The sequence below is a fragment of the Myxocyprinus asiaticus genome, chromosome 27, assembly GCF_019703515.2.
Source record: "Myxocyprinus asiaticus isolate MX2 ecotype Aquarium Trade chromosome 27, UBuf_Myxa_2, whole genome shotgun sequence".
In the NCBI taxonomy this organism is placed as follows: domain Eukaryota; kingdom Metazoa; phylum Chordata; class Actinopteri; order Cypriniformes; family Catostomidae; genus Myxocyprinus; species Myxocyprinus asiaticus.
The window spans coordinates 23,568,506-23,581,377 of record NC_059370.1 but is presented as its reverse complement, the minus strand read 5'-3'; the positions used below and the strand labels follow the sequence as shown (position 1 = coordinate 23,581,377).

The 12,872-nt window shown below is 39.6% G+C and overlaps 1 protein-coding gene across 6 annotated transcripts in view; it reads left to right on the top strand.

Moving 5' to 3' along the window:
- Positions 1-1,677: 1,677 nt before the first annotated feature.
- The window catches only part of LOC127418250 (protocadherin-1-like), a 221,611-nt gene continuing 210,416 nt past the window's right edge, over positions 1,678-12,872 (top strand). For all 6 annotated transcript variants that reach the window (XR_007893395.1, XR_007893394.1, XM_051658724.1 and 3 more), the window contains exon 1: positions 1,678-2,292. The gene's annotated coding sequence lies outside the window, so the exon portion shown is untranslated. The remainder of the gene's footprint in view (positions 2,293-12,872) is intronic.

The window sequence follows — 12,872 nt, the reverse complement described above, 5'->3', positions numbered from 1 at the left end:
AAGTAAATAAATCAAGTTTTAAGAATGTTTAGATAATTTTACAGGAAAACAAGACAAAAATACTTGCCTTGAAAATAATTTTTGCCAGTGTAAGGCATGATTTTCAATTGGGTTACAGTATTTATTTAAATCGCACAATGAGGAATTTATGACATTACAGCATAGTTTTCTGTAAAGCTGCTTTGAAACTGTGTGTTGTGCAATGTGCTATACAAAAAAAAAAAAAAAAAAAAAAAAAAGAAATGTTATGACTGCTAATCAGCTCAAAAATTGTATAAAATTGTACTGTATAGCCTAAAAAGCCCCATCTTTCATATAAAAAGCAACCCCACTCCCCTCTCAAGAGTATGGTGTTTGGACAATAGCCTTTAGTTTGAAATGAAGTGACAAGGGCTTGAAAGCCTGACTCATAACACAAACTGCTAACCTCTGACTGAGGGTTAACACAAAGTCCTGCACTGATTCAACAGAACAACACGTGAAAGCCTGACTCTACACCACTTTGATTAAATACTATTTGAGGCAAACATCTGACAGCTAATACCAAGGATTTTTTACATTAATGATACAAAAGTGGCACCATTTATTCCGGCCGGGAAGGTTTAAAAAGCTTAAATTGATTTGATTTTGATTGACATTATTATAAAATATATGTTTATTTAAGAATTGTTTATTGTCTCCTTCCATTTATATTAACCCACTTAAATGTGTCACTAGAGTCCTGCATCAATGATGTAACCAGATGGTGAAACTGCTTAGCTGTCTGTAACAGGAAAAAAAAAAAAAAAAAAAAAGAAAGAAAAAAAATACACTGTAAGCATTGCTCAATTAATCTCTTGCACACCGTGTAGACAGTTACGTTCATTAGTTGTGTCCGCAGTGGGTGTAATAATTCTTCCTCTTGTGACCTCTAGATGCCGCTAAGAGAACTATGAACATTTCCTGCTGCGCTTCTGCATGTACATCGGCGCTCACAGATTTCTCATCTCCCTCCTGCTTAGTGCACTCATGCCAGCGTGATAATCTGAATAATATCATTTCACATGGTGTGTTGATGCAGCTTTGAACAAAACAGCGAATGACTGAAAACCGTTGAGTCGAGACAATTAGCCGTTAATGACTCTCGGCCGTGCCTACTATAGTAACTCCGGTGTGCCTAAAGATTCTAGTTTGATTTTACGAAGGCGTGAAATATTTCCATTACATATTTAAGCAACTACGGCTATGTTTAGTTGTACATTCTAAATATGCAGTATCGCACACCAAGAAAGCTAACATTGTTTTAATTGACCATAAAATATATATCTTTAAAAAGGGGTAAATTGTGTCAGAGTGATCATGCACCTGCACGAGGGTTTCGTGCGCGATGTGACAGGGGTCGAAAATTAACTGGAATAATGGCTCATTCCTTGGGCTTGTGAGACACTTGCCAAACTTGCTCTTCCTGTTAAGCCTGGGACGTAGCCACTTGGAAATGTTTGGTTAACTACGAATGAGGTTTTGTTGTGGCGTCTGTCCACACAAACAAACTCCGCCTCAACGACTCAAAATGATGTTCTTGTATGAGAGAGAGAGAGAGAGAGAGAGAGAGAGAGAGAGAGAGAGAGAGAGAGAGAGAGAGAATCATTTCACTCTCACATAGGCTATCCACCATATAGACGCGCGAGGTGAGCTGCTACGAGAGCGCGAGCCCCAGCGTTCTCTGTAAGGTCCACAAAACATTGAACTGATGCGAACGGATGATGAGAGCAAGCGCATTGGACACTACCGGACATAGTCTTGGAAGATTTCTTTCTTTTTTTTTTTTTTTTTTTTTTTTTCTTTTTCTTTTTTCTTTTTTTCTCCCCACTTGTTCTCTCACGCAGGCATCCGTCTCAATCTGACTGACTGATTGAAGACAGCAAGTTTTGGAAGATGTTGTCCGTGTAGCCGCGTGAAATTGGGTGTTTCGGGATGCTGTGAGCCCTGTCCGGAGTAGCGGTGGTTCGGGGTTTCCTTTCGTGCGCAAAGAGAGGACACTTCTTTCTGATGTACGTAACTACCATCAGCCAATTTACGCGCTCGTGTTCACAGACTTTTTAAGCGGACCCTAAGTGTAGAAAGGAGGAATTTTATGGAGAAACAGCGCTGACAGCGGGGAAAGGAGCTGTTTTTGTTGTATCGACGGAACTGCGCTGGTGCTGAATTTTGGATATCCAAAGCGCTTGACTTGAGGTGTGGAAAAGAAACGCGGCTCTCGCTCCGACTCCATCACTCAAGACAATTAACTGAGAGGAGTAATTACACGTTAAGGTACAGCCTTCTTGTCTAATATTAACTAGTACAAAATTGCACATTTTTGTCGTTGGTCTCTAATTTTCCATCGTAACAACACAAGTTTGCAAAAGGGAGTCAGCTATAGGCTCCTATCATCTGTATAGAGATGTGCTACATGTAAACCATAATCATCACATTAAATTACAATACCCGAATCCACATGAAACCATCACAAATGTTGAAATGTGAAATGGTTTATTCCATTTACAAGTGACGTCCACGAGTTGCACGCCACAATTTAAATAACTATTTAATAGACATTTTAAGTTAGCATCGCCCCACTTGTCCTTTAGATCTGATTAGCTCACAGGTGACATGTTTTGCCCTACATTACTGCTATTGATTTATCAACAAGAAACAGGGTGCTCGAGTAAATCGCCTATCTACGCTTGCTATTACACTACAACGTTTCCATCCACACATATAGGCTATATTTGTCTAGCTTCAGTAGTTCCGGTCAGTTGAGCTTAACGTAGGATATTTTAATCCATCCTTAGCTCTAATATGTAGCATAATATGTAACACTTCTATGTTGTTCTCTACAACCCTCCTTCACAAAAAAATAAAATAAAATAAAAAGTAAAACTAGTATAAGTAAAACTTTTAAGTTTGCCACAGTATCTAGTCAGGTTATTATTGCTCGGTCCCACAACACCTGTTGCTCTCGTCTTTGCACATTTCTCGTGTACCTTTCCACTGAAAATGCTGCTGTTTCAAAAGTGGCGTTCACTAGAATGTCGACTAGTTTACATTTCACGAGGCACGCATGGCGTCTCTTTCTTCAGTAGGTTACCCACAATCACTAATGGTGAGAAAACTATCGAAGGCAGTGCCTGTCACAAAAGTGGAATCTGGTCTTTCTGGCCGCTCCCGTCGTCGGGTTGCTTTTAAACATGTTTTTTTTTTTTTTCTTTTCTTTTCTGGTCCATACGGGAGAGAGACAGGTGTAAAAACACGAGGAAGCTCCAGCTTCAATCGAACAGCTGTGACCGGACATCTCGTCTGTTTCTTTGCGACGGTGTGCCTTCATTTGTAGGCAAAGCGTTCAGCCGGATGTACAATTTTACAGAAGCCCGCAATGGCTTGCAAATGACCCAGCTGCAGCGCTTTCTTTCATCCGCAGGTAAAAGTCATTTCCCTCCCCCTCTCATCTACAGTAGCTCGTGTTCTGTCGGCATCAGCACAAGCAGATTCTTGCGCTCTTCCAGGAGATTATTGATCTGTGAAATGTTTAAGCGCGTTTATTTATTTATTTGTCTAAATGTACTGATCTATCTTTGTCGCTTAACCCCGGGAGTTATAGGTGAAATATAGGCAAACCGCAGAATCGGGCAGCAGATCGTGTAAAAAAATAAAAAATAAAGTGTGTAGTAGTGGTGTAATAGTGTCTAAAGAAATGCACCCAATCTCTAAAATTCCTTTACATTTATATACAGTAGGCTACATATGTAAAATATGTAAGATTTTTTTTTTTTTTTCCTTTAAAAAATAAATAAATGAATGTTGTAATTATAGTCCCACATAAACGTACAAAATGTATATCAGGGAATGTTTCTCTCTGGCATGATGTACAGTACACCACTAAGAACCATGGTACGATAACTTGATTTTAAATATGCATTTAAATTAATAGGTGTCATTTATGTTCCTTTTATTAGGCTACTATGAAAATTGTTAATACTTTATTATTACTCTAATTCATAATACGCAATAAACTGTTAAGCACTGTAGCTAATATGAGTGTAGTAATGTTCACATAAACACGTTATCTTGTATTACCATATATAGCCTACATAAAAATGTATGGTCATTTGTTTTATTTGTGTACTATTATGTGCTTTTCTGTGTATAGTACAGTTGTTTTCCTACTTAAAAATATAAATTGAAATGATTTGATATCACAAGAGGCACCACCGACAGCAGTAAAAAAGCTAAAAAAAAAAAAAAAAAACAGCTCAAAAACTATCAAGGGTGCAATAGCATGCAGCTCTGAAAAAAATAATAAATAAATAAAAATTAAGAGACCATTTCAAAATTATCAGTTTCTCTAGATTTACTATTTATAGGTATGTGTTTGAATAAAATGAACATTTTTGTTTTATTCTATAAAGTACTGACAACATTTCTCCCAAATTCCAAATAAAATTATTGTCATTTAGAGCATTTATTTGCTGAAAATGACAACTGGTCAAAAAAATAAATAAAATAACAAATGAAATAAAATAAAAGATGCAGTGTTTTCAGTCCTTGAATAATGCAAATAAAACAAGTTCATATTCATTTTTAAACAACACAATACTAATGTTTTAACTTAGAAAGAGTTCTGAAATCAATATTTGGTGGAATAACCCTGATTTCAATCACAACTTTAATGTGCCTTGGCATGCTCTCTACCAGTCTTCCACATTGCTGTTGGGTGATTTTATGCCACTCCTGGCACAAAAATTCAAGCAGCTCGGCTTTGTTTGATGGCTTGTGGCCATCCATCTTCCTCTTGATCACATTCCAGAGGTTTTAAATGGGGTTCAGGTCTGGAGATTGGGCTGGCCATGACAGGGTCTTGATCTGGTGCTCTTCCATCCACACCTTGATTGACCTGGCTGTGTGGCATGGAGCATTGTCCTGCTGGAAAAAGCAATCCTCAGAGTTGCAGAACATTTTCAGAGCAGAAGGAAGACAGTTTTCTGGATGTGGCTTGATTCATTCATCCTTTACAAAGACGAATCTGCCCAATTCCAGCATCGCTGAAGCACCCCCAGGTCATCACCGATCCTCCACCAAATTTCACAGTGGGTGTGAGACTCTGTGGCTTGTAGGCCTCTCCAGGTCTCCGTCTAATCATTAGATGACCAGGTGGAGGATCGGTGATGATCTGGGTTAGCAAATATCCAATCACTTCTGAAATGAACGTTCTGATTGGTGGATCAGCTTAGTCGGACTGTCTGTCTTGCCAGTGTCATCAGTTAAGCTCACGCAGCTTCGTGCACATTTAGAGAATCTTTGTACACAAAATATATATATACACACTGTATATATACACAATTCACAGCGTTTCTGCAGCACCAGTAGTACTGAGCACCGACTCTATCTGGTACCAGCGTGCAGTATGATTGACACATGACTGCTTTAAAATGCTCACAGGCTTATTTTGAATGCATGCTCTGTTACTCCTTGTACACTGAAATGAACAACTAATCAAATTAAAGTCATGACATGGCCTAGTGTGATTTATTAAACTGCTAAATGTTGCAATCTTACTGTGGAAGAGCTGTGTACTTTAAATAAATCTGACCACTCATCCACTAGAAACTCCACAGACACTGAGAATCATTCACATTGTATGAGATGACAGAGCAGAGCACTAATCCATTGTGAACCATGCAGCACATGTAAAATATATATTTATATAATTAAAATCACAGCATTTGTGCTTTAATCTCAGCTCAGCTTTATTTCTATCACATTTAAAACAATGTAGTTGACTTCACAGTAATACAATTTAAAACATAACATTTCAAAATTACAACATACACAAACAGCATTAGTCTAAAATACAAACACTCCAAACCTATGTACTACATTTCATTTGTCAGACTCAAAGGACAGTGTAAAGAGATGAGATTTCAGACGTGACTTAAGAATTCAGTGACCACACTGGGCTGTGGCAAACTGTTTATCCGGAAAAGTGAAGCATCCAGCAAAAAAACACTCATTATAAAGCACGATTCAAAATAAAATCTATATGCCTGAAATTGAAATTTTTAAATAAAAATATATTACAACTGTATAGTAAAATATAATAATTAATAAAATAATAAGTCAAAATATCACAAGCAAATTTGACAAAAAAAAAATAAAAAAAAATGCAATGACATGTTGAAAAGTTATATTTTCACTTGTTAAATGTTTTAAGAATTTATTGATTAGACACTATTTTGATGATGAAATTAAAATTTAAAAACTTTAAAAAATGTTCTGGAAAATAATAATTATTAAACTATAATTATTAATTAAAAATAACTAAACTGGTGTGTTCAATAGCACATTATAATATTAGCATATTTTTGATGTGGTATCGAAACTGGTATCAAGAACCGTGAAATTTCACTGGTATTGGTATCAGCTACTGAAATTTTGGTACTGTGACAACACTACCCTAGACTATACTACTGGGGCTGGTTGCACCAGCTGTGCGCAAGTTAAAACTTAGCCTAGTTGTGGCGTAATTGGCCACTAAGTCACAATTTACACACTACTAAATATTTGAGCGTTGCACCTAGCCGTGGAAGACTCTGGTGACAGAGCTGTGGTAGGTGGAGCCGTGGAAGACTCTGGGGACGGAGCCGTGGTAGGCGGAGCCGTGGAAGACTCTGGGGACGGAGCCGTGGAAGACTCTGGGGACGGAGCCGTGGAAGGCGGAGCAACCTCCGTAGTCGAGAACATGGGCAGAAAATGTGAAATTACCTCTGTTGTCGTGGGCACTGGTGGAGACTCCGGAACAACCTCCGTGGTCGTGAACATGGGCGGAGACTCAGGAACGACCTCCGTGGTTGTAAGAATGGGCGGAGACTCAGGAACGACCTCCGTGGTCGTGAACATGGGCTGAGACTCAGGAACGACCTCCGTGGTCGAGGCTAGAGACTCGGGAACGACCTCCCTGGTCGTGGGCATGGGCGGAGACTCGGGAACGACCTCCGTGGTCGTGGGCATGGGCGGAGACTCAGGAACGACCTCCGTGGTTGTGGGAGGAGACTCGGGAATGACCTCCGTGGTCATGGGAGGAGACTCGGGAACGACCTCTGTGGTCGTGGGAGGAGACTCGGGAACAGAAAATTTTCTTCTCCTTCTCTGGATGGCCTAAGTTGACAACGCTGGCTCTGGGACGGACGAGGCTGGCAACGCTGGCTCTGGGACAGATGAGGCTTCAAGCTTGTTGGCCATGGCAGGCGTGGGCGCTGGATCGTTGGCCGTGGCAGGCATGGGCGCTGGCTCGTTGGCCGTGGCAGGCTTCAAGACCACTGAAGCCGGGATCAGCATAGGGAGAGGGGTATCCTCAGATTCCAGAATGTCCTGGGTTAACCTCACATATTCCCTCCATATGTAGTCTCCCATCTCAGGTAATTCCCTCCACCGATAATAGGTTAAACCTGTTCGTTATATTGCCTTGAGGTGGGAGTCTTCAAAACCTGAGAGGCTGGCTATGGCGCAGAATAAACGGGAGTATTCCCTAATGGGTAAATCCGCCCAGCTCAATTAAATGAACATGGCTGCTAGATCCATTTTTTGGGTCAGTCTTTCTGTGACGAGGCAGGCGAGGAATGAGGATCTAAACGCAGCTTTATTAATAAAAGGATAAACAAAGAAACTCAGAATATAAAAAAACAAAACACGGGAAACCAAGCACAGAACATTTCAACACATGTAAAGACTGACAAACTAAACGGGGGAAACAAGGGCTTAAATACACAAGGGAAGACACGGAACACCTGGGGAAACAATCAGGGAATGAGGAACACCTAGGGAAACAATCAGGGAGAACCAATCATGAAAAAACTACAAAACTGACACAGGAAACAGGAACTGAACAAGAATCAGTCAGTGCAAACACGGGGATTACGTGAGAGCAGCATGAAACCAATCTAATGGTGCACTTTCCTGTGTACGGTGTCAAGTTTCAACATATACGATATATATAAAGTATAAAAATTAATAAATATCTATTTTTCCAGCCTGTTGTATAAGTAATTGTTTATTTATTGTCCCTTATTCGTTTTAGATACAGTTATTAAATATTGTTATTCACATAGGCGAAATACAGTATATCATTAATGAAATCTTGTTTTATTACATATCTTATTTTAATGGGATATAATTTGTTACAGCTGACAGTTACATGAGCAAACAAGGTTTGAACATCAACTGTAACAAGATCAAACTGAAATTCACATCTTTTTAACAGTTCTGTGTACAAATTTAAAGGCTGCTTATTGGATCAATACAAGTAAACGTCATAATATGCGACTATGCATTACTTTACGTTGAGCTTTCAACTTACTAGTTAAGTCTTGCCTTAAGAACAGGTGGTGCAACCAAATTAAGCACTGACTTAATTACAAACTAACTAGTAGTTACTAAGCCCTTAGTGTGAACTTTACATCCAAACTTACATGAGAATTTACGCACAGCTGGTGCAAACCTTACCTGGTGTCTAGTCATGATAAATAGCACTTTGTAGACTTGATGGTAATATGTACACTACCGGTCAAAAGTTTTGAAACACTTGACTAAAATGTTTCTCATGATCTTAAAAATCTTTTGATCTGAAAGCGTATGCTTAAATGTTTGAAATTAGTTTTGTAGACAAAAATATAATTGTGCCACCATATTAATTTATTTCATTATAAAACTAAAATTGAATTTAAAAAAAAAAAAAAAAAAAAAAAGAAGAGTACATGTCTGCAAATTCTAGGCAAAGGATGACTACTTTGAAGATGCTAAAATATAACACAGTTTTGATTTATTTTGGATTTTGTTTAGTCACAACATAATTCCCATAATTCCATTTATGTTATTCCGTAGTTTTGATGACTTTACTATTATTCTAAAATGTGATAAAAAATTATAATAAAGAATGAGTAAGTGTTTCAAAACTTTTGACCGGCAGTGTGTATATATATATATATATATATATATATATATATATATATATATATATATATATATATATATATATATACACTGCATTTAAAGTCTGGTTTTACCGAAAAAAAAAAAAAAAATGTATCGCTTCACGTGCACACACAGAGAATTAAGGGTGCTTTCACACTGGCAGTTTAGTTCGAAACAGAGCACGGTTTGCATTAAAAATTGGTAATGTGAAAGCTGTCTTGTGGACCGTGGAGCGCACCGTGGTACCGAACCCGAGACTGCCTGTAGGAGGTGGTCTGAGTTCGGTTGCAATGGAACTGAAGTGCGATTCGCATGAATGTGAAAGCAACTCGGACTCAGGTGCGCACTCGTTCAGGAAGTAAAGTAACCTGCGCACGCATTTTAGCCGATGACGACATCGTTAGTTTCGACAACACACAAGGATCCACACATTCCTGAAAGTCCCAAAAAAGTAATTACACCACAATGACATACAAGTACAAGTATCAATCTGTCTGTCTATCTATCTATACACCTTATAAATACTATATATAAATACTATTATAGGTTATAAATATAGGGTATAATAGGAGATGACAGTGGCGATAACTTCACCTTGGACACGAGCGTAAGCATGCAGTGTAAACAAAGATGCAAATGAATTCCTTGCAATCAGATATCTCCTCAAAACACATAGTTTGTGAGCGACATCTGATGAGTTATGCCATGAAGCGCACATATACGCAGTTGTCGTTCACTCTGCTGTGCACAATGGCACCAAAATAACAAAAAAAACAAAAGTATGATGAGTCGCGTTGTGTTCATCATGCGTGTTTGTGATGACATAAGATGAACGCAAATGGTCCAGGGTTCAATAGAATCAAGTGAGTGTGAAACCAGACCAACGCTGCGGGGTGCACCGGGAACAATCGCACTCAGAATCGGACCGCAGCAAACGTGCCCAGTGTGAAAGCCCCCTTAAAGTGAGCGTTCAAGTAAACCAACTCGACTTGATTGTTTTAAAAGCAGTGAAATATGTAGTCTTTAAAATTCAACCCGTGCACAGGTTTTCCCTCAGGTAAGCTAAATAAGCTTATAACAATGTTATCTAACTTTATCAAAATTGGTCTTGCCATAAATTAACTTATTGTCGACATTGTGGTATTAATGGTAAAATGTGGTAAAAACACTAAATGGTAGCCTTCTACAATAAACACACAATACAGTGCACTGTTGAACGGTTGGACACAAAGGTTTTTCAGGTTCAAATTATTTCTTGTCTCCTTATCATGGTGTAAGACTTGATTCTTTCCATCGTCATCGATGCTTGTTTAGAGTTTTATTAGGTATGTTACTCAAAGATTATACATGGACCAACCCTAGTGTGTTTCTAAGCACTTGGGTTTCTTTCATTGTACATAATAATAGGAATTCCCTTTCATATTTTCACTATAAAAGTGTAGTTGTTACAATAACCGTGTTATAGTCTTAAAAGTTTAAATGTTGCCAAGTAATGTGTATCAGCATTAGCCTACTACTGAATAACAAGCCATCACCAGTGTCACAGATTTGCAGCCTTCCATTCTTTTTCCACTTTGGTAGATTTTGTTTATTCACTCCAAAATGTAGCATGGACTGATAACTGGTACTGTATGCATTTATATGAAGAAAGAATGTCACACCTATTTTACTGATTTTATTACAACCTCTCTGACTGTTAACCCAGCAGTCTCTAGACTTTGTCTTAGCTATCGCTGTGTGTGTGTGTGATTTGCCATGTGTAATGGTGTGTGAGAGTTTGTGTGCCAGCCTTGTGACTGGCCAGCTCTCTCTGTGTAACAGGCTGGTAGGCAGCAGTGGGGCAGCAGTTCATCTAGTCTGAAAGCGGGTTCAGACTAATCTGGGCCCACAATGGCTGAATGAAATAATTAAAGTAATCCTCTGTGTCTCACACTTGGATAGGGAGGGGGCCTTGGACCACCCATCCTGATCGGGTCACTGAGCATCACAAAGTTGGCGGCCAATAGAGTCTGGAAGGGTCAGACTGGGCTGATTTTTGCAGGACAAAAGCTAACATGGACTGAACTCAGTGGCTGGGGGTGTTGGTTTTAAAGTTTTGCGCCTCTTTGGCGATGTTGCAGCTCTTGAATCATGACGCATTCAGTACTGAGGATGTTAGTCATAGTACTGCGCAAGTTATATTGCTTGATTTTAGGTACTTTGTGTGGTTTCAATGGGCCCTGTTCTGTACCTGTGTACACGAATGTCCCAAATATGGAAAGAGACACGGTTGCCAGGGAGAGCAATCTCCCGACCCCTCTTTCTCTGCCTATCAATCAGCAGCGTTATTCAAACAGCAATGAAATAGCAGTCCAGTGGCTCACCTTGTGTAACACTAAGCATTTGTTTTTTTCAAAGATGAGATAGGTGAACATTTGAGCTGCATTCTTAAGTGTCTGCTGTGCTTGCTGAGTTAACCATTAACCTAAGAAAGATCCTGCTATCGTACTTCCAATTGTTCTCCTTGACCAGGCAAGAGCAGACTCCTGAACCCTCATAAATGTCACCGCTTTAATTTAATTTGTGTCAAAACCAGGATGTTAGATGGGAGGGGTTAGAACCATTGGGCCATTAACAGAGGACTCTGATAATGTTGCGTTACCATGACGCTGTCCCACCATTACGATTCAAGGATTCCAGGAATCTGACTCCTGCCACGACGGTTACGTAAATGCTTTTCTAGGGCTCCCTAGAATCACCTTGAAGTTTCACACTGAGCTGGGTGCCACCTGGGCGGTAGCATCTTGGCAGTGGTGCATCTTCCTAATATTCCCATGGGATTTTTCGAAGGCAGCAATGTGTAGCTGGCAGAGGAGGGTGAGCGCTGGTACAATGATGAATTCCTTGTTACAAGTCTCTAAAGAGGAAAGAAGGAGAATTTGAGAGAGAGAAAATCATACAGAATTTTAAAGCATGTCAGCGGGGGCTTTAGAATAGTAATTAGCCCGTTAAATCTGTTAACCTCCCCCTGCGCAACAACACAATGGCCTGCTCATCAGTATGTATGTGTGTGTGTGTGTGTGTGTGTGTGTGTGTCTGAGAGGGCACAGGAGGGCATTGGAGATTTGTGTGTGAATGGGAGAGAGAAAGACGGAAAGTGAGAGAGAGAGAGATGTAGGAGATGTTGTTACTAGAGACCAGGTGTGAAATGAACATAATGTGGTTTTTGCAGGGAGAGAAAGAAAGGAAATGAGAGGAACCACGGTCCCTGAACGCTGATGCACAAATTCTGGTTAAATGTACTGTGAATAATCCACAAAGAACCGATGGTGGAGCTCCATTGGGGAACTCTGATCCATGCCTTCCCCTGCCCTCTCAGCAATTGATTATATTAAAGACATCCAGCTTATACACAGCAGTACAAGATGATTTTGACTACATAGCCTATGAGCCGAGTATAAATTCTCACAAGATTATGACAGTAGTCATAAATACCGCAATCTGGCGACACCTGTCTCCCTGCGAGGACATCTTGTCCGTGGCTCTACGATGCCATATTTGATGACATTATTAGGTAGGTAGTCAGCACATGTTGATTTAGGGTATGTGTGTCATGCTGTCTTAAATCTGATCTTTGACCATGTAATGATGACGATCAAAGCTCAGAGCAAAAGAAAATCCCTTCTGATGGCCCATTGTCAATGTAATGACTGAGCTTATTGTGTACCTATATGAAAGTTAAGTGCTAACTCTCTGCAACTGAAAGCTGTCTACCACGTACCAGTGCTTGATTTGACTCTGTTAAGGCCTCCTCTGTGTTTGAAATGTTGCCGTTTTTAAAGGCATGCCACTCAAATGCACTTTCACGTTTTCATGACAAAGGAAAAAAAGTCTGAGCCATTGCCACC